This window comes from Oryctolagus cuniculus, chromosome 9 (genome assembly GCF_964237555.1).
Source record: "Oryctolagus cuniculus chromosome 9, mOryCun1.1, whole genome shotgun sequence".
NCBI classification, from domain to species: domain Eukaryota; kingdom Metazoa; phylum Chordata; class Mammalia; order Lagomorpha; family Leporidae; genus Oryctolagus; species Oryctolagus cuniculus.
This window is the reverse complement of record NC_091440.1, coordinates 136337602-136364677: the sequence shown is the minus strand read 5'-3', so window position 1 is coordinate 136364677 and position 27076 is coordinate 136337602.

Below are 27076 nucleotides of genomic sequence, written 5' to 3'. Positions count from 1 at the left end.
GGGCACCGGATTCTGTCCTGGTTGCCCCTCTTCCAGGCCAGCTCTCTGCTGTGGCCCGGGAAGGCAGTGGAGGATGGCCCAAGTGCTTGGGCCCTGCACCCCATGGGAGACCAGGAGAAGCACCCGACTCCTGCCTTCGGATCAGCGCGGTGCGCCAGCCACAGTGCGGTGGCCATTGGAGGGTGAACCAATGGCAAAAAGAAGACCTTTCTCTCTCTCTCTCTCTCTCTCTCTCTCTCTCACTGTCCACTCCGCCTGTCAAAAAAAAAAAAAAAGTATGGCATATATTAGAACCTCTCTTCCACTTTTCCACTTGTGAAAATAAACTGATGAAAGATATTAGACAGACCTAAGTAAATGGAGAGCACTCTTTTTGGGTCAGAGGACTCCCTGAATTGGTACATAGATGAACTATGATTCCAATCAGAACCCTGAGGATTTTGCAGAAATCAGCAAGCTGATTCTTTTTTTTTAACTTTTATTTAATGAATATAAATTTCCAAAGTACGACTTATGGATTACAATGGCTTCCCCCCCATACTGTCCCTCCCACCCACAACCCTCCCCTTTCCCACTCCCTCTCCCCTTCCATTCACATCAAGATTCATTTTCGATTATCTTAATATACAGAAGATCAGCTTAGTATACATTAAGTAAGGATTTCAACAGTTTGCTCCCACACAGAAACATAAAGTGAAAAATAATAGATGATTTTTTTTTAAATGATGATGAAATCAGATCAGACCTATTGTCATGTTTAATCCCAGTGAGAGTCAAGTTGGGAATTGATAATTTCTTTTCTTTTCTTTTCTTTTCTTTTCTTTTCTTTTCTTTTCTTTTCTTTTCTTTTCTTTTTCTTTTTCTTTTTTTTTTTTTACAGAAGATCAGTTTAGTATGCATTAAGTAAAGATTTCAACAGTTTGCACCCCCATAGAAACACAAAGTGAAATATATTGTTTGAGTACTCGTTATAGCATTAAATCTCAATGTACAGCACATTAAGGACAGAGATCCTACATGAGGAGTAAGTGCACAGTGACTCCTGTTGTTGACTTTACCAATTGACACTCCTGTCTATGGCATCAGTAATCTCCCTATGCTCCAGTCATGAGTTTCCAAGGCTATGGAAGCCCTCTGAGTTCTCCGACTCTTATCTTGTTTAGACAAGGTCATAGTCAAAGTGGAGGTTCTCTCCTCCCTTCAGAGAAAGGTACCTCCTTCTTTGAAGACCTGTTCTTTCCACTGGGATCTCACTCACAGAGATCTTTTTGCCAGAGTGTCTTGGCTTTCCATGCCTGAAATACTCTCATGGGCTTTTCAGCCAGATCTGAATGCCTTTAGGGCTGATTCTGAGGCCAGAGTGCTATTTAGGACATCTGCCATTCTATGAGTCTGCTGAGTATCTCACTTCCCATGTGGGATCACTCTCCCCTTTATTTATTCTATCGGTTAGTGTTAGCAGGTACTAGACTTGTTTATGTGCTCCCTTTGACTCTTAGTCCTTTCATTATGATCAATTGTGAACTGAAATTGATCACTTGGAATAGTGAGATGGCATTGGTACATGCCACCTTGATGGGATTGAATTGGAATCCCCTGGTATGTTTCTAACTCTACCATTTGGGGCAAGTCAGCAAGCTGATTCTAAAGGCATATGGAAAAATCAGAGGATTTGAATAGCAAAGACAATTTTGAAAAAACACAGTGGAAGGACTTGACTTTGAGACACCATGAGGCTGTATGGTAGGGACGTGCCGTAATCAAGACTGCATGGCATCGGGGAAGCATGGGCGGAGGGCGTTGGGTCATGCAGGGCACAGACACAGACCACGTGACCCCTGTCCCTGTGAGCCGCGGTCCCAGGCTCACAGAAGGGGTGGCCTCTCAGCGGTGGTGCTGGGGTTCTGGGACGGGATGCCAAGGTGGGTACTCACCAGTCAGCTGGAAGCTCATCGAGGGCCTCAGTTTAAAATTCTAAGGTCTTTGGAATAAAACTTCAGGAAAAATCCTTGTGAGGTTGGGTTAGGCAAAGATTCCTTAGAAAAGGATACAAAAAGCATGACACATGAATGAAGAAATGTTGCCAGACTAGTTCATGAAACTTTAGAACCTCTCTTCCACTTGTGAAAAGAAATGAAAGGACAAGCCGAAATTGGAAGCCAAATACTTGCAAAACAGCCTTCTGGAGGGCCGGTGTGGTGGCGTAGCAGGTTAAGCTGCTGCCTGTGACGCCAGCGTTCCCCTGTGTGCTGCTTCATGTCCTAGCTGCCCCAGTGCTGATGCAGCTCCCTGCTAATGTACCTGGGAAAGCAGCAGAAGACGGCCCAACTGCTTGGTTCCCTGCACCCACGTGGGAGTGTGGGAAGAAGCTCCTGGTTTTGGCCTGGCCTGGCCCAACCACTGCTGCTGTGGCCATCTGGGGAGTGAACCAGTGGATGAAAGACCTCTCCATCACTCTTTCTCTGTAACTCTGCTTTTCAAATAGATAGATAGATAGATAGATAGATAGATAGATATTTTAAAAAACCAACTAACAAAGGCGTGGTAACAGGAATATTCTAGGTGCCCTAAAAACTCAATAATAAGAAGCAAACCAATTAAGAGTCCATGAAAGAGCTGAGCAGGGAACTTCATCAGGGAAGAAGTTAACACGGCCAGCAAGCAAGTGATGGCGCCTGCGACTGCAAGCGAGCTGAGAGATGCAGGCGCGGGGAGATGCTGCCATGCGCCTGAGCGAGCTGAGAGATGCAGGCGCGGGGAGGGGCCGCCACGGGCCTGAGCGAGCTGAGAGATGCAGGCGCGGGGAGGTGCTGCCATGCGCCTGAGCGAGCTGAGAGATGCAGGCGCGGGGAGGTGCTGCCATGCACCTGTGATAATGGCTCAGCAGTTGGTGCAGGAAATGCTGGTGACAGTGCTGAGTGACTGGAGCTTCTGCAGCTTCATTGTGGGAATGCAGACTGGTGCAGCCGCTCTGGGAAGCCGCCTGACGGTTCTTGTAACGTGGCAAGTACACCTGCTGTGTGACTCAGCCTGTAGTGAGTGTTTACTCAAGAGAGATGAAGGCCGAGGACAGCACAGAAACCTGTGCATGGATGTCTACAGCAGGCTTATTAACGAGTCACCCCAAACTAGAAGCAACCCCCATATTTGGAATACTACTCAGCGATAAAAAGGCCATCCTACTCACACAGCTCCTAGTACTCGGCAATAAAAAGTGAGCTTTGAGCTCACTCACAGCATGGCTGGATTTAAATGCGTTTTGCCAAGTGAAAGAAGCCAGTTTCAAAAGCTACCCACTGTGTGACTGCGTCTGTATGCATTCGGAGAAAGGCTGAAATAGAACGTGGATCCATGGTTGCCAGGTTACAGGGGCTGGGGGAGGGAACTGACAGCATTGGAGCACAAAGGATCCGTTTATTATTTTTAGGATTTATTTAAGTTTTTTGAAAGGCAGAGTTAGAGAGAGGCAGAGAGAGAGAAGGTAGTTGGGGGAGATTCACTGATTGACTGGGGAGGTCTTCCATCTGCTGGTTCACTCCCCAAATGGCTGCAATGGCTGGAGCTGGACTGATCGGAAGCCAGGAGCTGGGAGCTTTTTCCAGGTCTCCCATATGGGTGCAGGCACCCAAGCTCTTGGGCCATCTTCCACTGCATTCCCAGGCAAATTAGCAGAGGCTAGATTGGAAGTGGAACAGCCAGGGCTAACATTGGCCCCGCTATGGGATGCCGGCACTGCAGGCGGTGGCTTTACCCGCTACACCACTGTACCAGTCCCTTAAAGGATCCTTTTGAGATGATGAAAATATGAGGGTATGGAAAATAGAATTAAAAGATACTGTTATTTTAGTACAAAAACATTCTGAAATCGTCCCTACAAAGGCTCTTCACAAGTTCACGGGAAATGCGTATTATGAAAAAAAAGCTCTGCATGAATTAAAAAAGTGTTTTTGCACCAGAACAGTCTTAAGTTTTAATTCCATTTTCCATGAGCATTCTGAAGTCCCCTTGTAGTCTGTGCCTGCCTGTGGGAATGGCACCTTGACTGCCTAAACACCTTAGAATGTGCAGAACTGCTTATTTTTTAAGGTGTATCGTATTGTTTGTCGATTATACTGAGTTAGAAGCACGCAGTTTGCAGGCTTCCAAGAGAAAACTTGTGTGAACAGAATGAGGAAAGGCCTGAGCCCCGTGGCGTGTGGCCGTTCCAGCTGCTCTGCCAGGCTCCCCCTGCCTGGAGCTGGGCTTCCAGCTGAGAGCAGGTGGCTTCAGGGGCAGGCAGGAGCCCCGCTGCCTGAGCCATAGCGCTCACGCCTTGGCTGCGAATGCCTTGCTTACACAGAGGCAGTTCTATGCTGGAAAATAGTGGTTAAAGAACTCCCCTCTCCAACTCTGAGGGGCCTATCTGACTTGAATAATTTCCAGTTAGCCCAGTTTGCTAGTGGGTGAACACCCCCTTTGAAAGGGATGACTTCGCATTTTCCACCTTTCGTTCAGCGCACGGATCCCACCCTCTCCGTCTTGGCTATTTGCTTCCCCATATCTTACTGTGCATCTCGAAAGCAGGGCTCTTCTCCCTGAGGCACAAGGAAAGCTCCCAGGGGTTTTGCCAAGAGACGCTACTGGGGGAGCTGTGGCATGACGTGCGGTCACGGCAGAGCCCTGGGGCTCCTGCGGCTCCCAGACCGGGGCGGTGGCCGTGGGCTCCTCCCCAGCTCGGCGCTGGTTGGATACTCTGCTGGAAGCCGATGTGGCAGGAGACTTGGTGCTTTCCTGCCAGCGATCTGACCGGGCGTGTTTCATAGCCACATTGCCGAATTCTTCGGAAAATGCGAACAGCACCCGGGTGTCTGATCTCGGCTCTCGGGACTCCCCATTTGCTGTGGCGGTTGATTGTGTTCCTTTCTCACGTGGCCCGAGCGTTCGCGGGGGTGAGGGTGGAGAGCTGGGTGAGCTTGCTGTGTTTTCCTTAGCAACAGGCATGGAGGCATCTAACAGCCATGTTTCTGGCTTTTTTTTTTTTTTTTTTGGATTTCCATAATTAAACGTTTTTTCCAGTGTGTCCCAGATTTAGAGAAACACACCCATTCTGTTTAGAAGGCTGCAGGTGGCTTAGTAACACCTAACCCCAGCCTCGGCGCCACGTCTCAGCTCCGTGATTGTCTCAGCTGCAATGGGCCCACAGTAGTTTCTGTCTTCCGTGACAGCAGTCTGGTGGCATTTAGAGGCACGAAAACACTGGGGAAGCTGTGAGTGTATGAGGACTGAGTGGTGAAAGTTTATCAGCAGTTCTCAGAGACTGACTGTTCAGAGGACAGCCAGGTGTCTTCCCAGACTGTCAGAAAAGCTTTTAATACCATTTGTCTCTACTTCTTTTAACCTTTGCTTTCTAAAATTAAAACGGACAGAATTGAATATGTTTGGGGATAATTTCTGCAGATGGAAACGGACCTCCAGAACGTGCCTCTCACTGAGCAGAACCGAGGGCAGCAAGGGCCTCCCCGAGCTCCCGTGTGCGGGCCTGCGAGGCTGACGGGGCCGTGGCGGTGGTGGCCTCTCTGCCTCTGGCCTGCTTCTGCATCCTGCTCAGGGCACGCGTCTAAAAGCCTCCTCCCCCTCCCCCTCCCTCCCTCTCTTCCTCTCCCTCCATCTCCCTTTCCCCAGCCCCCAGAAGCAAGGCAGCGCAGCCCCTCACACATCCTGGGCTCTGGTTCGTGCGCATCTGCACAATAGCGATGCGAGCAGGTTTCACTCACCCAGAGCAGGGGGGGACGAGCCAGTTTGATTAAGGCCCCTCTGGTGGATGCTGCAGACTCTGTGGTCCTGTGGTCTCCGAGCCCCAGAAGCGGCCACAGGCCGCGAGGAGTGGGCGGGGCGAGCTCCAGCGAGGCCTGGGTGCAGGCAGAGCCTCGTGCGTGGTTTGCTGCCCTGGCCCAGTGTCAGCCGGCTCCTTACTCCCCATGCCCCTCTGCCCTGCTGGCGACTTTCCCGTGCTCTCAAGTCTCAAGTTCGGCCGTGGCCCGAAGGCTCTGCCTCAGGAAAGGCCTTGTTCCACTGGGGACGCACCCCACCCACTGGGTGGCTCCACTTAGCTCAGCTCTCCACAGACGTGTCGGTCGTCCCTTAGAGACCTTTCACCGCTGCCTCCACACAGACCAGTTTAGGTTCCTCAGTAACCACCTCCTTCTTCTTCTAAAGATTTATTTATTTGAAAGGCACACTTACAGAGAACGACGGATAGAGAGATCTTGCATCCGTTGGTTCTCTCCCCAGATGGCCACACCAGCCAGGACGGGACAGGGTGAAGCCAGAAGCCAGGAGCTTCTTCCAGACTCCTAGGAGGGTGCAGGGGCCCCAGCTCTCGGCCGTCTTCCACTGCTTTCCCAGGTGCATTTGCTGGGAGCAGGATCAGAGGTGGGGCTACATGAGATAGAGATTTGGTTTTATTTCATAGGAAAAAGACTGGAGACAGGCAGTCCAGGCTGGTGTACACCTCGGTGATGCCATCCAGTCTCCATGAGCCTGTTCCTTTTCTATCTTGCTTCCTCATGGTGGCAAGATGGTTGCTGTAGTTCAGGAATTGCATCTGTGTTGCTGATAGAAAGGTCAGACCCTGCCAGATGAGTCTCTCCCCAGGAAAGACAAAATCCCAAGTCTTCTCTTTGCATCTTGTTGTCTAGACCTGGTAACAGGGCAAACCCCAGCTTCATGAGCATGGGGTAGGGGTGCAGCTGTTCGTAGGACATCTTGAAAAATGTGAGATAATAGTCATAAAGCAGAAAAGGAGAATGAGTTTTAGAAAAGGCAAGCAGTGGTGTCTGCACCAGCAGGCATTTGGTTTGAACAACCAAACACAGACCTGCAAGCTGACGGGGTGCTGGCAGTCAGCGCTGGAAATGGAATCTGAGTAATGGCGATTCCTGACCTATGCAAGTTTTTCTTCTTGGTTCTGCATTCTTTTTTTTTTTTTTTTTTTAAGATTTATGTATTTATTTGAGAGTCAGAGTTAGAGGAGAGGCATAGAGAGAGAGAGAGAGGTCTTCTATCCAATGGTTTACTCCCCAATTGGCCACAATAGCTGGAGCTGTGCCGATTCAAAGCCAGGAGCCAAGAGGTTCTTCCGAGTCTCCCATGTGGGTGCAGGTGCCCAAGGACTTGGGCCATCTTCTACTGCTTTCCCAGGGCATAGCAGAGAGCTGAAATGGAAGTGGAGCAGCCGGGTCTCAAACTGGCACCCATATGGGATGCTGGTGCTTCAGGCCAGGGTGTTAACCCCCTGCGCCACAGTGCCGGCTGGTTTTGGACAAATCTCACTCTCCATGCTAGTTTTATTGGTCTTCTTCTTCTTCTTCTTCTTCTTTTTTTTTTTTTTTTTTTTGACAGGCAGAGTGGATAGTGAGAGAGAGAGAGAGAAAGAGAAAGAGAAAGAGAGAAAGGTCTTCCTTTGCCGTTGGTTCACCCTCCAATGGCTGCCGCGGCCAGCACGCTGGCGCACCGCGCTGATCCGAAGCCAGGAGCCAGGTGCTTTTCCTGGTCTCCCATGGGGTGCAGGGCCCAAGGACTTGGGCCATCCTCCACTGCACTCCCTGGTCACAGCAGAGAGCTGGCCTGGAAATGGGGGAAACTGGGACAGATTCCGGTGCCCCGACCGGGACTAGAACCCAGTGTGCCGGCGCCGCAAGGCGGAGGATTAGCCTAGTGAGCCGTGGCACCGGCCTGGTCTTCGTTTTTTAATTTTTTTCAAAGATTTATTTATTGATTTGAAAGGCAGAGTCACAGGCAGAGAGAGAGGTCTTCCATCCACTGGTTTGCTCCCCAGATGGCCACAGTGGCCAGAGCCAAAACGAGGAGCCGGGAGCTTCTTCTGGGTCTCCCATGTGGGTGCAGGGGCCCAAGCACTTGGGCCATCTTCTGCTGCTTTCCCAGCTCATGAGCAGAGAGCTGGATTGGAAGAGGAGCTGCTGGGCTCAAAGGGGCACCCATTTGGGATGCCAGCACTGCAGACGGAGGCTTAACCTACTGTGCCACAGCACCGGCCCTGGTCTTCACATTCTGTAATCGTTTTCAGGGGTCCAAAGACAAAAACAAAACAAACCAACCCCTGCCACTGGTGAGGCCAAGATCCAGGCTTGGAGCGCCTGGGCGGTGTTTTGGCTTCTGAGCTGTGTGGTGCACTCATGGCTTTACGGATCCATGCATTTTAGAAACACGCCATTTTCTTTGGAAATGCCATAGGAAAAAATTATATACATAAATATTTAAGCAGTGATAACTCGGGGAATAGTCCTTAATGGCCTTATCTGCCTGTGGGCTTCTAGTTCCGCACACGGCATATCCAGGCAACACCATAAAATTGGATTTTATGTTGTCCTGCTGTGAACATATTCAGGTGAAGCAGCACAAGCAATACTGCTCTCATTTAATTTTTAATAGCTCCCTAACCCACATTCTGGAGAACCTGGATCTACAGCGTATCCAGTCTCACTCACAAACCTCCACTTGTCTGCCTCTTTTTCAGTGTAAACTATTTTTCGGCAGGTCTGAGTCCGTTTAGAAAAGTGAAAATTGGATTTTTTTTTAAGTGTTAAAGAATTGGAGCCACGATGTGTTTGAGGATTGAGATTCAGTATTCAGATTTGTGCAGGGACATTGACCCAGAGGCTCGCTGTCCTGCTGTCCTGCTGTCCTGCTGTCCTGGCCTCTGTCCTTGGTCAGGGCCCCCCGACTTGGGGGAGGTATGCTGTGCAGGCGTGGTGTGCTTGCTGGGACTGAGTCAGGGTTGGACTGCGACCACTTCCCTGGTGGGTTTGTCCATCAGACCAATGCACTGGGGGACGCTCGGGGGCTGCCCTAGTCCCGTCCTTCTGTGACCTGACCCTCCGCATGTCCTGTGATTCTGTGAGCCACTCTATACCCTGCCAACAAACTCCTTGCCTGTGGCTGCAGAGCCCTGGGAATACTGTCCCTGCCTGGAACCCGAGAAGAGGGCCGAGAGCTGCCCAGCGTTCTCCCTGACCTTGTACTGGGGTGCAGCTGTGAAGCGCTGACGCCATCACCACCCGGTTCCTATGTGCCGCTCCGGGCAGCTGTGAGACGCGGCTCTGGTCAGTGACAAAGTGCAGTGTCCTGGGGCTCTCTCCGTGCTGCCTGCTTTCCCACGTGACCATTGCCTCCTCTCTTTCTCCTCATGCTTGTTTGGGTGCAGGTGAGGTTCCGCCCAGAAGAACGTGAGATGAGCACCAGCCCTTTAAGGAGAGGGGCGTACAGTAGGGAGAGCTTGAGTTCTGGTTGTCTCCCTCAAGATTTCCTGTGGGGACAGTCATCACACCCTTTTTAGTGAAGCCACTGGATTGGGATTTTCTTCCTTTTTAATTTTTATGATTTATTTGTTTATTTGAAAGGCAGAGTGACAGAGAGAGAGAGCAACTGACCTTCCCTCTACTGGCTCAATCCACACATGGCTGCATCTGCCAGGGCTAGTCTGGGCCAAGGTCAGGAGCCAGGAGCTCCACCCAGTTCTCCCATAGGTGGCAGGGATCCAAGCGATTGGGTCATTTTTTTACTGGTTTCCCAGGCCATTAGCAGGAAGGTGGATCTGAAGTAGAGCAGCCAGGTCCTGAACTGGCACCATATGGGATGCCAGCATAACAGGCAGTATCAACCTGCTGTGCCACAACGTAGGGCAAAATAGCCTGGGCTTTTCTGTTGTCATACATGTTCCTGACATGGGTGTTTTGTCTGTGTTATTCAGTGTTTTAATACCTACCCCTGGAACATATATTAGCATATATGTGTTGGATGAATGATAGCAGCTAACAAGATCATATTAATTTCTGCCTATAATCCCTTAATCTTAGCATTTTACAGAGATAAGCGTTAAATTATATTAAATGTAGTATGTGCATTTAAATTATTTGCAGTTAGTGGCTGTGCCACTTCACTGTTCTGAGGCGATGGCTTTATCCAAGAATATCGCAGAAGAGAAAATGAACTTATCAGAAGAGAAAGAACATGTAAAAAAGAGCGTCATTGGGTAACAGATTCCGGCCCAGGAAATACAGTACAGTGACATATTGCAGAATCTGGGGATCTGCTCTGTGTGCAAAGCCAGAGCTCAGGTTTCTTCAGGCCAGCAGTGGGCTGGACACGCTAACTTCTGGGTCAGGCGCAATCGAACCTGACGTCACCTTGTCCTTCAGAGTTGGAGACAGACCTGCTGTCTGCAGGCAGAGCTCCGAGTGGTTTTCACAGTAGCTGCTCCCCGCTGTGGGCTGAGGCACCGCAGGGGCCTTGCTGGTGCTGTCCCTCAGCCCCACCTCCCGACTCTGCTCCCTGGCAGCAGCGTGGGGCTGTGGGGCAGCTCCCTCCTGTGCCACAGGCTTCCACTGCGTTTCACCCGGAGGCGACAGCAGAGGGAGCCTGGGAGGTGGGAAAGAAAGCGTCCAGGTCCTTCCGCCTCTTTGTTGTCACTGTCAGTGTCAGGCCAGCGGGGCCCCTCGTGTCGTCACTGGTGGTATGTCCTGGCCGTGCTTCCTTCTGCCAGCCGGCACCAAACCTGTCCTCATCACCGTGCGAGCACTGTCGCCAGCTGGCAGGGCTCAGCACCCTCACTGCTCCCCTTCGGTCTGTTCCTCCTGAGTCCCTGTCCCACCAGTTGCTGAGGCAGCTTGGGTGACGTGTGCGCAGCGTCTGAAAGAGCCGGGCTGGCTGCTGTGGGCTCCGCCGTGGGCAGGACTTCCCTCCCGCCGTCTCTCCCACCACTCAGGCACCTCTGATTTGGCCAGAATAGCTCCTAGTGCACGTGGCCCCCAGGGAACACCCTGCTTCCCCAGCTCAGCTGAGTGGTCTTTCATACCAAGAAGCGTGTAAGTACAGAGCCCAGGACAATTGGAGGTCAAAACTTTATTCTTTATTTTGGAGTAAATAGTGTTAAACAGGAATCCCCAGGACCTGTGAGATGGTCAAATTCCAAAGCTGTCAGTCTTCTCCTGTTGGCTCCCCGCATGCCACGCAGACCCACCATTCCCTCGTGCCTGGCCGTGTCCACACTGTGCGTGGTGCCCTCCCTCGCTCCTCCATAGCTTCCTGTGCTGCGGGTCTATGGCAGCACATGGAGTCCTGCGTGCTGGCCTGCTGTGCAACCAGGCCTTGGGAAGGAGGCGAGGGCAAACACGTGGGAGTCGGGAGTCCGGATTCTCACTGGGCCCGCCTCGCATTGCCCTCGATTCTGTGGGGCGCTTTGCCGGCATCCGGCGTTCTGAGTCTCCGTCCGTCGTCCGTGGAGTGGGAAGAATGAGCCCCGCCCGCCGTCCGGTCTCGGTTGGGGTCAGACGAGGTTAGCGACGTGAAACTGTGCTGCAACTGTTACTTGCGTCGCTGTCCAGGCTCCAAGCGTGCCTGCGGGGTTGGTGGTACCTCTGTGCTTCCAGGAGATGCGTGAAGACTGGAGTGTTTGCTCTTGGCCGCTTGATCTCTTTGGGGTTTTACGATAGCCTTGGCTGTGCCACTCATAATTGCTAAGGACCTTAAATGTTCTAACGGTGCTGGCTCCTCCCCCGGCCCCCAGACACTGGACACACAGCCAAGCATGCACGATCTGGTCCCTGCAAGTTACCCGTGAGCCTCTGGGACAGAGCCTGGGAGCCCAGGCTGGCACCGCTGAGACGCCAGGGGTCACACTGCAGGTGCTCCTGGACTGAGCCGGGGCCAGCGTTACCTGGCTCGTGGCAGGACAGCAGTGGCCTCGGACCCAAGTCGCTGACGGTGCTGGCTGCTCCTCCTTTTCATCTTCCGTCTCCCAGTTGTTTATGCAATTATTTCTAGACAGCTTTTCCGTGGATTCTCACGGTAGAATCCTATGACCTTCATTTTTTAAAAAAAGATTTATTTATTTGAAAGAGTTACAGTGAGTGAGAGACAGAGAGAGGTCTTCCATACGCTGGTTCACTCCCCAGATGACTGTAACAGGTTGAAGCCAGGAGCCAGGAGCTTCTTCTGGGTCTCCCATGTGGGTGCAGGCCCCCAAGCACTTGGGCCATCCTCTGCTGCTTTCCCAGGTGCATTAGCAGGGAGCTGGATTGGAAGTAGAGCAGCCTGAACTTGAACCAACACCTACACGGTTTACAGGCACTGCAGGCTGGGGCTTTAACCTGCTGGGTCATAGCACCGGCCCCTGAGTTCATTTTACAAAACCTCCCTTTGTGGTAGTGGTCTCTTTTCCATTTCAGATGTTTTTCATACAAAACTAGAGCCATGTGAGGCTGCTTTGTGTGGGGGACCGCCCTGTCCAGAGCATTTCTAGTTTATGTTTCTGGAATTGTCTGCACTTGGGTCTTGGGTTCTCTGGAAAGCCGTGCCTGAGACAGGGAGTTGGGTGCAGTGGTTAATGTGGGCGTGATTCCAGGCAGGGGAAGGGAAGGAGCCGGGGCACCTGAGGGCAGCGGCTGCGAGGGGTCTCGGCAGTGTCCTGCGCGGCAGTGGGTCTTGACCCCCAGGCTCTGCCTCGCCAGGCCGTGTGCCTCACGTCCACACGGGTGGGCGAGTGTGGCAGGGCGAATGCTAGCCATACATTCGGTCCCTTGCTCCTGCGGTGACCTCCCAGGGGAGCCGAGGACACGTGACGGGGGCACCAGCAGCACCTGCTCCGGGCTGCTCTGTGTCTGTGAGCCCAGACAGCCCTGGTGATGAAATACTAGCCTGCAGTTGGTCTTTCGTAGTTGTTTGCAACAGGAGTGGCGTCCTCTGAAACGTACCTAGCACTGCCAGGCTCTGCAGGGCGCACTTTACCACGATTCCCTCCCGCAGCCGTCGGCACCGGTGTGAACCTAACTGGAGTCGCGTGCAGGCAGTTCACAGCTGGAGTGATCTGGCCAGGTTTGTCCTCAGAGGAGCCGTAATATAAACGCTCGTGCACGTGAGGAGGCTTCACGGAGTTCGTGGGAAAGCAGAGTTGAAGGCCACCCCGTTTCCTGCAGCTGTTAGGGAGCACGTCGGTACGTCCTTACGCGCACAGGCAGAAGGGCCTGAGTCCTGTGCTGGATTGCTGGATTTATGCTGCAGCCCCTGGCCGGTCACCGTGGCGGTCGCGTTGTCTTTGGTGGTGGGAAGGCCGTGGGTATGTCTTACAAGCCTGGTTCTGCGTGACGCTGGCAGCCCACACGGCTGCCACAGGTGTGACGTTTGTTGTGTTGGAGAAAGAAATCGAGCCCTGTGCTACACCTGCTTTTCTCCTCCCATTTTTTTTTTTTTTCAACCTTAAGCTTGAGGGGGAGAAAATTCAAAAACTGTGCCTTTAAATAACCTGTGTTTGAAATCTGCCAAAAGAAGTGTGTGCGGCCTGATCCTTTGAATGCTTTCTCCTTGGCTCTTGGCTCTGAACCACAAACTCCCCGCAGAGCAGCCCTGCTCAAGGCCTTCTACCCCAGGAGTGAGCACTGGAGACAGCACGGGGGCTGGGCTGCGCGTGAGCCATGAAGGAAGCAGGACAGGCGGGGGCGGTGGTGCCTGGAAAGCTGTGGGCTGGGCCTCCTGGGCTGCCCACCTCACCCAGGGCTGCTCGCTGCTTTTTGGAAGCTGCAGCCGTGGACGCCAAAGGCACTGAGCAGCTGCAGGGCCTGCGTCAGTCCAGGAGCAAAACTGGGGTGGATTTCTTACTGATTGCACAGGGAGCCCCTGGGAGCGTGGCCACCTGGTTGATCCGATGCTGGTCCCCCCCCCCCCTTAGCTGGGGACCCTGCAGGATCACTAGCAAGGGGCTCCCTCTTGCCGGCTGCTAAACTCACCCCACGATGTGCTGTGGGGAGTGCAGTATTGCGTTGTTGTCTTGTCTTGTTTGGGATATAAACACGAAAGCGAGCAAGGCGGCAAAGTCCCAGAGCCACAACGGTTTTAAAGTCAGGCAGGAATGTTAGATGACAGACTTGTATTTATTTATTTGAGAGAGAGAGTTACAGTCAGAGACAGAGAGAGACAGAGAGAGAAGTCTTCCATCTGCTGGTTCACGCCCCACATGGCCGCAGCGGCCAGAGCTGGACCGATCCAAGGCCTGGAGCCAGGAGTTTCTTCCGGGTCTCCCACACAGTGCTGGGGTCCAAGGACTTGGGTCATCTTCTGCTGCTTTCCCAGACCATAGCAGAGAGCTGGATCAGCAGAGGAGCAGCTGGCACACAATCCGGTGCACATACAGGATACCAGCACCGCAGGCAGAGGCCTAGCCTACTAAGCCACAGCGCCGGCCCCCAGACTTATTAATTTATTATTATTATTTATTTGAGAGGCAGAATTATAGGGTGAGAGGTCTTCTATCTGCCGATTCACTCCCAGATGGCTACAATGTCCAGAGCTGGGCTGATCCAAAGCCAGGAGTAGATAGAAGACAGCTCTCTGTAACTCTTTCAAATAAATAAGTAAAATAAATCTTAAAATAAATAAATATTAAACAAAATCTTAAAATCTTTTATTTATTTGAAAGATAGAGTTACAGAGAGAGAGAGAGAGAGAGATCTATCCACTGGTTCACTCCCCAATGGCCACAGTGGCTGGAGCTGGGCCAGTCTGAAGCCAGGAGCCAGGAGCTTCTTCCAGGTCTCTCATGAGGGTTCAGGGGCCCAAGCACTTGGGCCATCTTAGGCTGCTTTCCTAGGCCACAGCAATGAGCTGTACTGGAAGAGGAGCAGCCAGGACACAAACTGGCACCCAAATGGAATGCTGGCACTGCAGGTGGAGGCTTAGCCAACTGTGCCACAGCGCCGCCCCCAGATTTATTTATTTATTTATTTGACAGGCAGAGTTAGAGAGACAAAGAGAAAAGTCTTCCTTTTCTGTTGGTTCACCCCCCCAAATGGCTGACACGGCTGGCGCACTGTGGCTGGCACGGTGCGCTGATCCGAAGCCAGGAGGCAGGTGCTTCCTCCTGGTCTCCTATTCGGGTGCAGGGCCCAAGCACTTGGGTCATCCTCCACTGCCTTCCTGGGCCACAGCAGAGAGCTGGACTGGAAGAGGGGCAACTGGGATAGAATCCGGTGCCCCAACCGGGACTAGAACCCAGGGTGCCGGCGCTGCAGGTGGAGGATTAGCCAAGTGAGCCATGGCGCCAGCCCCAGATTGATTTATTTATTTATTTTGACAGGAAGAGTGGACAGTGAGAGAGAGAGACAGAGAGAAAGGTCTTCCTTTTGTCGTTGGTTCACCCTCCAATGGCTGGTGCGCTGCGGCCGGCGCACCGCACTGATCCTAGTGAGCCGTGGCGCCAGCCCCAGATTTATTTTTAATTGTAGTTTAATGAAATATATGTCCACTGCTCATTAGTTTTTTTTTTTTTCCTTTTCCTACTCATTTCTTTGTCTAGAAATCCTAACAAAGCTTGCAATCGAGCAGATGTTTTGAGCTGTGTCTCCTCCAGTGTGAGCTGGGAGGCCGCTACAGGTGTGCAAGTGATGGTGGTGGTTACAGGAAGTGGCACTGCCTTTTACCTGACTCTTCAACCCATGCATGCGTGATGTCACCCATACTGTTTGCTCTTGACTTTTTGCCACTCAAATCCTTCAGTTCTGCGTTCTTTGCCCTTGATGGTCTTGGTGGTGTAATAAACCTGTCAGTTGTCCCCTGGGGACGCAGGTCCTTTCCAGGTCCATCTAGACCCTCTCCTCGGGTCAGTTCTCGGCATGGTAACCCAGGGACAGAAAAGCACTCACTGTCTCCTTGCCTGACGCTGAAACAGGAAATTTTTGATGGCTTAAAAGCGGGCAAACGGGGGCCGCCACTGTAGTGCAGCAGGTTAAGCTGCTGCCTTCAGCACTGGCACCCATGTGGACGTGGATTCAAGTCCTGGCCGCTCCACTTCCCATCCAGCTCCCTGCTCATGGCCTGGGGTAGCAGCGGAAGATGGTCCAGGTGATGGGGCTCCTTCCAGCCATCTGGGGGACCAGGACGGAGTATCTGGCTCCTGCCTTCAGCCTAGCCCAGCCCTGACTGCTGTGGCCACTTGGGGAATGAATCAGTGGATGAAGGATCTCTCTACTGTCCTCTCGCTCCTCCATAACTCTGCCTTTCAAGTAAATAAATACATCTAAAAGAAAAAAAGACAAGGAAAATTGGACAGGCAAACCTGGAAATGAGTGAGCTTTTCAACAAAGTGCAAACTACAGCCGCCGTCATGCGTGTCAGCTTCTGTGGCTGCTGAAAAACTCAGCTCTGTCGTCTCAAACTCCTCTGAGTCGTGAGTCCAGGAGGGGTCTCTGCCAGCTACTGCCAGGGCGCCGGAGGGGCGGCTCCTCCTGGAAGCTTGGGGGGAATCTGTTTGCAGCCTTGGGGGCCTCCACATTGCTTGGCTCCTGGCTTCGAAGACGGAGCACCGGGTTTCCAGTCCCCCCGCCCCAGGCCAGGAGCACGGCTTCTCTGCCTTGCTTTTCACTCCTAAGGTGAGGACTGTTGGGACCGCCTGGGGCGCAGGGTAATCCTGAGGACTCAGGGTCCTGGGCTTCATCTCCTCTGCACAGCCTGCTCGCAGCTCGCGTTTGCTGGGGCTCCGGAGCGGGAGCGGCTAACTCTGTTCTGCCTGCTCCGCCCCCTTTCAGACACGGGAGAGGTGGCAGGAGGAGGGAGCGTCCAGGGCGAGGGGCTGGCGGACGTTCAGAGGCTGTGTCCCCGCTCTGCTGAGGCTACTGAGGCTTGGTGCCAGAGCCAGGGGCCTCGCCGCAGGCCTCTCTGGGGTTCCCCGAGAGACCCGTCTCCTGCCGAGAAGTCTGGTCTGCACTGGGGACGCTGGGCCCCGGCTGGGATACCTCAGACCCTGCAGTGTGGGGTGGGGTGAGGTGGGGGGTCTGGGTACAGGAAGTGCAGATTGGTGGATGCCTTTGGTCTACCCCGGCTCTGCAGAGCTAGTTCTTACAGATGGGGAGATGCTGTGGGCGTCTCGTGCCCTTGTGATGGGCAGGGTGACCTCCCACAGAGGCCACTGCCACAGCCAGGCCCGAGCAGGGAGGAGAGACCTTGGCCCTGAAGAACTGGGGGGTGAATCGGCACGTGTTGGCAGGACCCGGGGAGGTCAAGCAGGAGGTTCTGGGGTTCATGGGCTTCAGGGGGCTCCCTCAGGTCATGGGGTTCAACACGGGCAGCGAACCTGCTGCCAGGGCAGCTCCCAGAAGCAGGGCTGGGGCCCCACTTGGCGGGGTGTGGACCCCCCACCATTGTCTGGAATGGGCATGTGTGCTGGATGGTAAAGGGCGAGGAGTGAGCTGGTGAAAACATAGAAGGATGGACCCAGGACAGTCCTCCTGTGCCTTCGTATTGCTGTTTGGTCATGATTCCGGCAGTCGGGAAGAGCCATGACAACCTGCTCTCTGGCCCTTAACACTGATCGTAGGAGCTGGCACGTGTGGTAGAGAGGGAGGAGGTTTCACCAAGAAACACTGCACTTTAAAATCCTTCCATGATAAATTTAAAAAGGGTGCTTTGGCATTACGCCGTTTGTGTGGTTTGCAGGAAAGATGCCGCGGAACTACGAATGGTGCTCACCTCCAAGTGATGCGGTTCCACAGATGCGGGCCTCTGGGGTCGCCTGTTGCTTTTTTGACAGTGGCTCATTCTGCATGGAAGCCTCTGTCCTTTCTCACTTGGGTTTTCGCTGTGAGATGGGAGAACGGAAGCCGGCGCAGGGTCGCAGTGTTGCAGTGTAAATACGAGCAGCCCTGGGCTTGCAGTGTGCGTGTGGTGTGTGGCCTGTGCCGCGAGTTAGCAGGGTGGTGAGGGGCCACACAGCACAAGCTGACGGCTTCAGGACGAGGAATGACAGCAACTACCTCCCCCACCCCGCTCCTGGCCGCATCACCACGACAAAAAACAGTCCTTAGGGATATGCAGCTATTTTAAGAACAACAGTGCTTAAAATAAAGATTGAAAGGAGGCACGTTAAAATCTTGACAGTGTTGGTGCAGTTATGGGTGACTTTCCCACTCCCCTACATTTTTCTGCATTTTCCGCATTTGTTCCAAAGAGCGTGTAATGGAAAAATTGTATTTTATTTTGGCTACATTCTATCCGCTCCAGGAGGTAGCACTCATACCTTATGGCTTACGGAAATGAAATGCTCTCTCATGAATCAAAATGGGAGCTGATAAGCTTTCCCTTAATGGGGGCAGCTCCGTGGCCACGTGTGCAGTGCGGCCATCACCTGCTGGCCTCACTGTCGGGTTTCCGTGACCTTGTCGATCCTTCCCAAGCCCTGGAAGCCCTCACAGTCATGCTGATGCCTCTCCAGAGTATCCCGAAGGGACGGGCCTTTGTGTGTCTGGGAATGGAAACCCAGAACTTCCAAGGGGGACTCGTGTCAGAATTCTCCACGTTGTCTTCCCTGTCAGCCTGGGGCACAGACGAGAGGTGCAGAGCGCCCCGGCGTTGGCCTCACCCAGCCTCCAGCCCTGCACAGGCTCTGCACAGGGCCCACTCCATGACCCCCGACTAAATGACACAGCGTCTGTTTCCCGGCATGCTGCGAAGTCTTCCCATGGCTCCTCCCCAGGCCCAACACAGCACCTGACACAAGCTGTAATAAAGGAATGGACGCATACGTTAGTCACTTGGGACTTGGGGTCACTTAGTGGCCACATGCTTAGAACGTGGCCAGCTCTGCTCCGAAGTGTGTCACACGTGACAGCTCATTTAGTCCTCTAAGCAACGTGGGAGGGGGCAGTGTTACTAATCTCCTTTACACCCGAGGAAATGAGGAACCGAGAGCCTACTAGCTTGCCCGGTCTCACAGCTCCTGGCTGGGACTACTGAGACTTGAGCCCAGTCTGTGCGTCTACTTGTTGTCCAAGTCATTTAACTTCTCTCTGCCTTCATTTTCCTAACAGAAAATATGAAGTTAATAGGATGCGTTACTGGCTTGTTGGAAGACTTTTTTTTTTTTTAAGAAGTACATACATTAAAGCTTTGCACACATTAGTTATAGGCAGTTATATCAGTAACTCATTATGTGATCATTAGATGGCTCATTTTTAAGTATCACTTTTCTACCAAAGAAAATCTCATATATGGGATCTTCAAAAATCTAGGGAAAATGCATGTTATGAAAAAATTGCATGAACATCAACAGCTTTTGCAGCAAAATAAGGTTTTAATTCCATTGTTCCACAAACGTTTTGTGATAGAACATTGATTCATAATTGATAATTCTAGTGAATTAGGAGATGCAGCTTTTTGAGCTTAATTTTGTCTTTTAGATTCTTCCGAGTGATCCTACACAGATGGTGTCTGTCAGCTGGGTCTCGTTTCCCTCATCTCATCTGCACAAGGGCTGCGGCCTATTCTCTCCCTCAGTCCCTGAACTCTAAGCCAGGTGGGTCCTGTACCTGGGGCAAGGGATTCTCAAATCGAGAGTCTCCCCCTAGTGTCGGTGTGTGCAGAGGCACCTGTCCAGCTTCAGGCTCTCCATGGCTGTGGGTCGGTCTGATTGTTGGGACTGTGGGTGACGCTGGAGCCGGGAGTCCATGGCCGAGTCCATGGCCGCAGAAAGATGAGAAGCTGGCACGTGTGGAGCTTGCGAAACTGAATGGTGGGCACACACCATCCCAGGCCTGCTGATCACAGACGTGCTGCCCCTTTTCCTTTTAGTTCTTTAATCTTATGCGCGTCACCCTGCGCCAGTCTGGAATGAACAGGTCTGACTGGCACCATGCTGGGGTAGGTAGGAGGGAGCTGGCTTTCACAGGACACCGACCCGGGACGAGGGTCCTGCCCGTCTTTGCCGGGTCGGCATCTTCACGAGCCGGGATGCCAGGTGCGACCCCGGGCGGCAGGAGGGGCTCAGCCTCAGCGCCCCGGCTCCTCTCCGCGTCCGAGGCTGCCCTGACCATCTGAGGACTACGACCGCTGTCCTCGGGCAGCGTCCCAGGCCTGTCGCTGTCACGGCTTTACCGACGGCTTCCGAGCTGCTGCTGCGGCTCACGCTCACCCGGAGCAGCGTCTGCCCAGGCCGGGCTCGGTCAGCACAGGGGCGGGCACCGTCCCCACAGCCCCCGGAATCGCGTGGCTGCGTCCTCACTTGCTTAGGTGGTGGTGACGAGGTCCTCCGCCTGATGGCCCCACTGGAACGGGGAGAACCCGGGCCGCCCGTTGGACTAAAATGTCGGGGAACACGCGGGGCAGGCGGTCTTCCTCTGCACTGACCCGGGCCGCCCGCGCAGCCTTGATCGCACGAGGTCAGCAGTGCAGGGCCACGTTTCTCCGTCTGCGAGCCGGCAGGGAGAGCGGCGCCCAGCGGGGAGCGCTCTGCCAGCCACACGCGCTGCCTCATGGCAACCCCCAACCCTGGAACCACATTTTTGGTGCGGGAGCCTGGCTTGGCAGGGAGGCGCCCGGATGCTGCGGTGCCCGCGTGCTGGAGCTTGGCTTGGCAGGGAGGCGCCCGCGTGCGGAGGCCCCGACGTTCCCGCCGAGGCTCGTTCGGCGGCCCCCGCTCCGCAGCGGCTGTGCTCCGTCGCCTTGCTGGGCCTGGGCCCTGGGCGGGTGATGTGGCCACGCTGGGCCTGGTCTTCCAGAGCCCTGCCTTTTGCTTAGAGGAGAGTTCTAAGGACAGGCACAAACGCATGCTGCAGTGTGATAACCTCGATTTACAAAATGGGGAAAACACACAGGCACACGAGGGCTTTACGTAGGGCGAAAACCAGGGAAGGCAAAGGGGGAGCTCACACCCTGCTGTGCTCCTCCGGCCTCCGGAGCTACCTGGCTTTTTGATGAGCTTAGGGAAGCGGAAATGTTTAGGTGATAGCACCCTCCTTCTGGGTGTGTGTGTGGGGGCCTGATTGACAGGTGAACATTGCAACAGAGCGCAGGAGGTGCGGCCTCCCCACATCGAGGGAACGTGGGACTGAACTGAAGGAACCCCCGGGGCAGGCCCGGGGAGGGAATGGGGCACTGAGGCTGACGGTGCCCCCATGAGCGGGAGCAGGCGCTGGGAGGCGACGTGTGTGTGATGCTGACAGTGCACCTGACTCGCAACAGCAGGCCGGGGGACGTGGGACCCCCAGCGGGCTAAGGGCAGAGGCCAGGACTTTGCGCACCGTGTGTGAGGACCTCCATGGGTGGAAGATGAGCAAGCAGATCTCCTGTGTGCGTTTCCTTGCTGCCAGTCATCATGAGGGCAGTGTTGTTCGCACAGCACCGCTCCTGCAGCCGCGTGGCGCCCGAGGGCGTCTGCTCCAGTCTGGAGGTCCTGAGTGGTCCCTGAGAGGGCGGGATCTGATCACATCCAGCCATTGCGGTCCCCAAAGCGGGGCGGTGACGTCTCTGGAGCTTCTGGCTGGGCTCGGGCACTTCACACACGTTACCTTATTTCGTCTTCACAACATCTGTGAGAAACAGCGAGGCTGTCAGCCACATGCTTTCTAGAACACTTAGAAAAGGTTAGAAATAGAACTTCCTGCTCACTGCTGTTCATTCTAAAATGGTTGATCGATGTACATCAACTTAGACATTCCTGTCTGCAGAGCTCTTGAAGGAACTCAGTGTTAGCGCCTTCAGGAAACGTGGGCTGGGTGAGTGTTTGGTCTGGTGCTTAAGCTGCTGCCTGGGATGCCCCCGTCCCTTGCAAGGGTGCTTGGGTCCAGTTCCCAGCTCCGCTCTCCATTCCAGCTCCCTGCTACTACGTGTCAGGAGGCAGCATGCGATGGCTCCAGTAGCTCAATCCCTGCCCCCACGTGGGAGACCCAGATGGAGTTCTTGGTTCCTGACTTCAACCTGGACCTGCCCTGGCTCTTGGAGGTATTTGGTGAATGAACTGGTAGATGAGAGACCTCTCTCTGTTTCTACCTTTGAAATAAGCAAACAATTAAAAAGGAAAAAGGAACATGTACATTAGCTTAGACATAGTAGCTCAGAATTTTCTAAATATTATTTAACCAGAATGGATTTTAGGCCCATTAACATATGTGATATTTATGTGAATTATTCAATGGATTTTTATATATTGACACAAGTAGATGATTTCAACAAACTTATTAATAGGCCATTTGTGGAGCTGTGTATATAATATGACACATTTATGTTGAAAATATACGTGGGAAAAATATATGTAGGGTAGAGGCATGGCCTAGCAGTTATGATTCGCGTGTTCCATATCGGAGTACTGGGTGTGAATCCTGGTTCTGCTTCCGATTCCAGGTTCCTGCGCCTGTGCACCCTGGGAGGCAGCAGGTGGCAGCTCTGAAGTTGGGCTCCTGACACGCATGTGGGAGACCTCGGCTGAGTTCTGGCTCTCAGCCCGGCCCAGCGCCAGCTATTGTGGGCACTTGAGTAGTGACCTGTTAGAAAAGAGGACAAACTTTCTTCTACCTCTCAGTTAAAAATAAAAATAAATCAAGTAGGCAAATTACTGTGTGAAATGAGAGTTGCCACATTGTGAACCAGAGTTATCTCCGAGGGCATGATGGCAGAGAAATGTCATCCTCCTCTGTGTAATTTAAATCTTTAATAATGATCCTGTATCATTCTGAAGAGCAATGCCAATGTTCCTGTTTGAAGATCTTAGCCAGCAGGGTGCTGGCGTGCCTGCTTCAGGCCCACGTATTGGAGCTCCTCGCCCTCTTGCAGGAGACCTGGGTGCAGTTCCTGGCTCCTGACTTTAGCCGGCTTAGCCCTGGTTGTTGAGGGCTTTTGGGGGCGGGAGGAGAATTAGTGGATGGAAGATCTCTATCACTCTGCCTTTCAGATATTTAAATCTTAAAAAAGCATCAAAAATACAAGCTCAAATCAGCTATGCAAAATGCAGCTTGTCACCAAACAGCAATAATAAATCAAGTAACAGCTTTTATTAATTGACTGCTTCCACTGCACCTTGTGTGTCTGAGCACTTTACCTGAATAAGCTTATTTAATCATCACAACTGTGACATCTGCTCCATTTTTTGCACACTTTTACATGGGAGGAAGTGAGGATCAGAAAAGGTGAGTGAGTCGCCCACATTCACAGAGCTTGTATTTGGCTGAGCCAGGACTTGAACCCAGGAAGTCTGGCCCTAAGCCCATGTATTGCGTCTTCGTCTGGAAGATGGGGAGCAGGGCCCCGTGAGACCTGCAGGCCTTGAGGCTTCCCTCTGTGCTCACGGTAGGAAGTCCGCAGGTTTGCGGCAGACGTGAACACAAAGGGCAGGCAATGTCGGTCTTGCCTCTGTTTTGCCATCAGCACCCAGAACAGGACCCATGGCAGCTCTTCCACAAATGCCTGTTGTGTTGAAGTCCAAAAAGCATCCCGAGGCCAACCTGTCATCTGGATGAGACAACCGTCACATTAGAATCATTTTTCCTTCCCGTTTTGTCGATGGACTGTTCGTGTAGAAGTGTGGCGTGGCTGTTTGGCTGTGGTTGGAGGTGAGGGGCACAGGCAGAGGGAGCTCCATGCAGGGGGGGGGGGGTTGAGGAGCCCCATGCAGGGCTGTTCTGCGGGCACAGCAGCTCTGTTTACACTGGGGAGGAGGGAGGGCTGGAAATGGTCACAAACTGCCGGGGGAGGGACTGGGCACACAGGTAGTGCTTGCCGCTTAGGGCCGGCGCAGATCGAGGGTGGGAGAGTGTGCCCAGTAACAAAGCATTGCTTTAAGAGATAACTGGAAGGAAAGCGTTCCGACGTCAGACAAGCTGCTCTCTTATTAAACTGGGAAATTAAGCCTAATGGCACCAGAGGGAAACGGTAAAAAGGATTTTCTGGTCACGTGTCGTTGACCGTAACAAACTAAGCAAGAGGATGGGAACAGGGAAAGGGCTTGGTGGTTCTGCCCCCGAGGCACTGCGTGGTTAGCGAGGGACCAAGGCTGCCTGTTTCCAGTTGGACTGCATAGCATCCCCGGGGTCGTGGTGGCTCTGGGATTCCCACGGGCATGAAATCCACCTTACATGGTTCTTGTTTCAAGCCTCAGATTTACTCTATGTTGTCCTTGGAGACAGAAAATAAGCTTTTACCTATCAGGAATTCCTTCTCAGAAATGATTCTTGGAAATGAGTTTACCTTAGACACATTTATATATAATGACAGGCTATTATCTTACACACCATTACTGTATGTAATGACAGTGTGACAAAACTGACAAGAACCTGGCTACAGATGGGAGGCAATTAACTGGAGGGAGAATCTTCCAGCAGAAACGATGGGCATTGTCGTATCAGGGGGTGACCTAATGGCTGCTAAGGGATAAATGTGGTCGTCTCTTGAGGCGAAACTTAAAATAAGTGAAGTTCGTCCTTATGCCCCACTTTTCTTTTTTGGTACACAGTGTCTTGCTGTGAAGTCATGAGGAAAAATCCCAGCTCAGAGCCTAACACTTAGTAGGTGATCAGTAGCTACTAATGGATGGAAAGGCGGGTGGACGGACAGGTGGATGGAATGGTGAGTGGATGAATAGATAGATGGATAGACGGATGGACAATGAATGGATAAATGGATTCTTGGGTGGGTGGAGGGGTGGACGGACAGATGGGTGGACGGATGCACGGGTAGATGGATACTCCTTCACCATACGTGTAAGGGGTCCATTTTGTTGCTGATCTAGGTTTTGGACGGTGCTTTTCTCAGGGCTGAAGTGTTAACTAGGAGGTTTTAGGGCTCCGCAGGAGGCAGTGTCCACCAGAAAGGGCTTCTTTCTGGTGTTCTCTCCTTGTGCAGTCCAGGGCCTGGGGAGGCAGAGCCAAGTGAATGGGCTCATTCTGGGTTCAATCCCAGTTGTCACATTCTAGCTGTGTTGTCATGGGCTTTTCTCTTAGCTGTGCGATAGGGCTAACCAGCCTGTCTACCTCACAGGTTGTTTCGAGGATCAGTTGGGGCGATATATGTAGCATCTCTCAGATAGTTAGAGCTCACCAAGCATGAGCACTCACGTGGGTTCATCGTGAGTCCTGGGTGCCTGAGGCAAAGCAATGAAGAGTCCCAGGTGGATGCAGCCCTTGCTGCCCATGACCACGCAGGGTGGTGCTGGTCACTCAGTCCTCCTTGCCTTTCCCTCTGCTAGAAGCCCAGTTGGCTGGAGCCCCTGGCTTACTTCTACTTTGGTCACAGTGGCCTCTCTTGCTTTCCCTGTGTTGAGACAGGTTCACTCCCAACATTGAGGGTTCTTTTTTTTTTTTTTTAAAGATTTATTTTATTTATTTGAAAGACAGAGTTACAAAGAGAGGTAGAGACAGAGAGAGAGGTCTTCCATCCACTGGTTCACTCCCCAGATGGCCACAATGGCCAGAGCTGTGCTGATCTGAAGCCAGGAGCTAGGAGCTTCCTCTAGGTCTCCCACATAAGTACAGGGGCCCAAGGACCTGGGCCATCTTCTACTGCTTTCCCAGGCCACAGCAGAGAGCTGGATCAGAAGAGGAGCAGCCGGGACTAGAAATGGCGCCCATTTGGGATGCTGACGCTTCAGGCCAGGGTGTTAACCTGCTGTGCCACAGCGCTGGCCTCTCTGCACTGGTTGTTAACCCTGGATGGAATGCCTCTCCGAAGATGTTCACGGAGCAAATTCCTGCATCTGCAGATGTCACTTTCTGGTCAGCTGTGGCATCCCACCCTCTCACTCTCAGGGTCCTTTGTTCCCTCTCACCACCTTCTAAAATGCTGTCTGCATTCTTGTCCTGCTTTTGTGCTTGTCTTTTGCCCCTAACCAAGAGGTGAGCTCCTTGAAGGCAGGCGTTTTTGTATTTGGGGTTCACCGATAGATCACTAACAAACGTTTGGTGAGCACATGGGCGGTTGAAATGAGTGAACAGACTGCCAAGCAGTTGCAAACAAATTGAGGTGGAAAGACACAGCCCTCACCCTGCTCATCTGTGCCAGGAAACCTCGCATTCATCCGGAAGCCCTCCCTCTCCTCCTCCCCGAAGTCACTCGGCTCTGAGGATTCACTTCGAAGTAATCGTCAGTCCACCCCTTCTCTGTTTCTGGTCTGCAGCCCCATTCATTCTCAAGGAATTCTCTGATGCCATGTGAGGGGCCCCCAAAAAGCTCATGGAGGACACTTAATATATAAAAAAATAACTATACATGAATTTCACATTTTTTGGCAACAATAAGCTTTTCTTTTAATCTGATTTCCTCAGAACTCTTTCAAGCACCCTCATATTCTCTCTTTTTTAAAAAGATTTTTATTTATTTATTTGAAAGTCAGAGTTACATGGAGAGAGAAGATCTTCCATTCGTTGATTCACTCCCCAGTTGGCTGCAATGGCAGGAGCTACCCCGATCCGAAGTCAGGAGCCAGGAGCTTCTTCCAGGTCTCCCACACAGGTGTGGGGGCCCAAGGATTTGAGCCATTTTCTATTGCTTTTCCAGGCCATAGCAGAGAGCTGGATCGGAAGTGGAGCAGTCGGAATGCGAACTGGTGCCCGTATGGCATGCCAGCCCTGTAGGCGGTGGCTGTACTCACTATGCCACACCGCTGGCCCCCTTCTCCATCTTTTTTAAAAGATTTATTTATTTATTTGAAAGAGTTACCAAGAGAGGGAGATACAGAGAGAGGAGGGGAGAGCCTCTGTCCGCTGGTTCACTCCCCAAATGGCCGTATTGGCCAGGGCTGGGTCAGCTTGAAGCCAGGAGCCAGTTGCTCCATCTGGTCCCCCTTGGAGGTGCAAGGGCTCAAGCATCCAGACCATCACTGCTGCCTTCCCAAGTGCATTGGCAGGGAGCTGGGCTGGAAGTGGAGCAGGCCTACATATGCCGCGGCTTAACCTGCTTCTCCCCAGTGCTGGTCCTCTTGCTCACTGCGTTCTAATTCAAGGATTGCTTATGAGAACACAGGTGTATTTGTGTCACTTCAGGTCATGAAAACTCTGAGTGTCTCCCTGTCCTCAGGTAAAATCCAAATGATCCCTAACCTAACAGCTCTGTCTACTGACAAAGCATGAGAAGTAGGCAGAACAATGCCCCCTGCACCTGCCCCAGGTGTCTGTCCTGCCATGGAAACTGTGCGTGTGTCAGGTTACACAGCAAAGGGGATTAAGGTTGCCAATTAGCCTGAAAGTAGGGAGACTCCTGTGTTAACTCTGGACGGCCCTGATGCAGTCAAGGGTCCACAGAAGCACAGGGAGTGTCAGAGTCGGAGGCTGGAGAG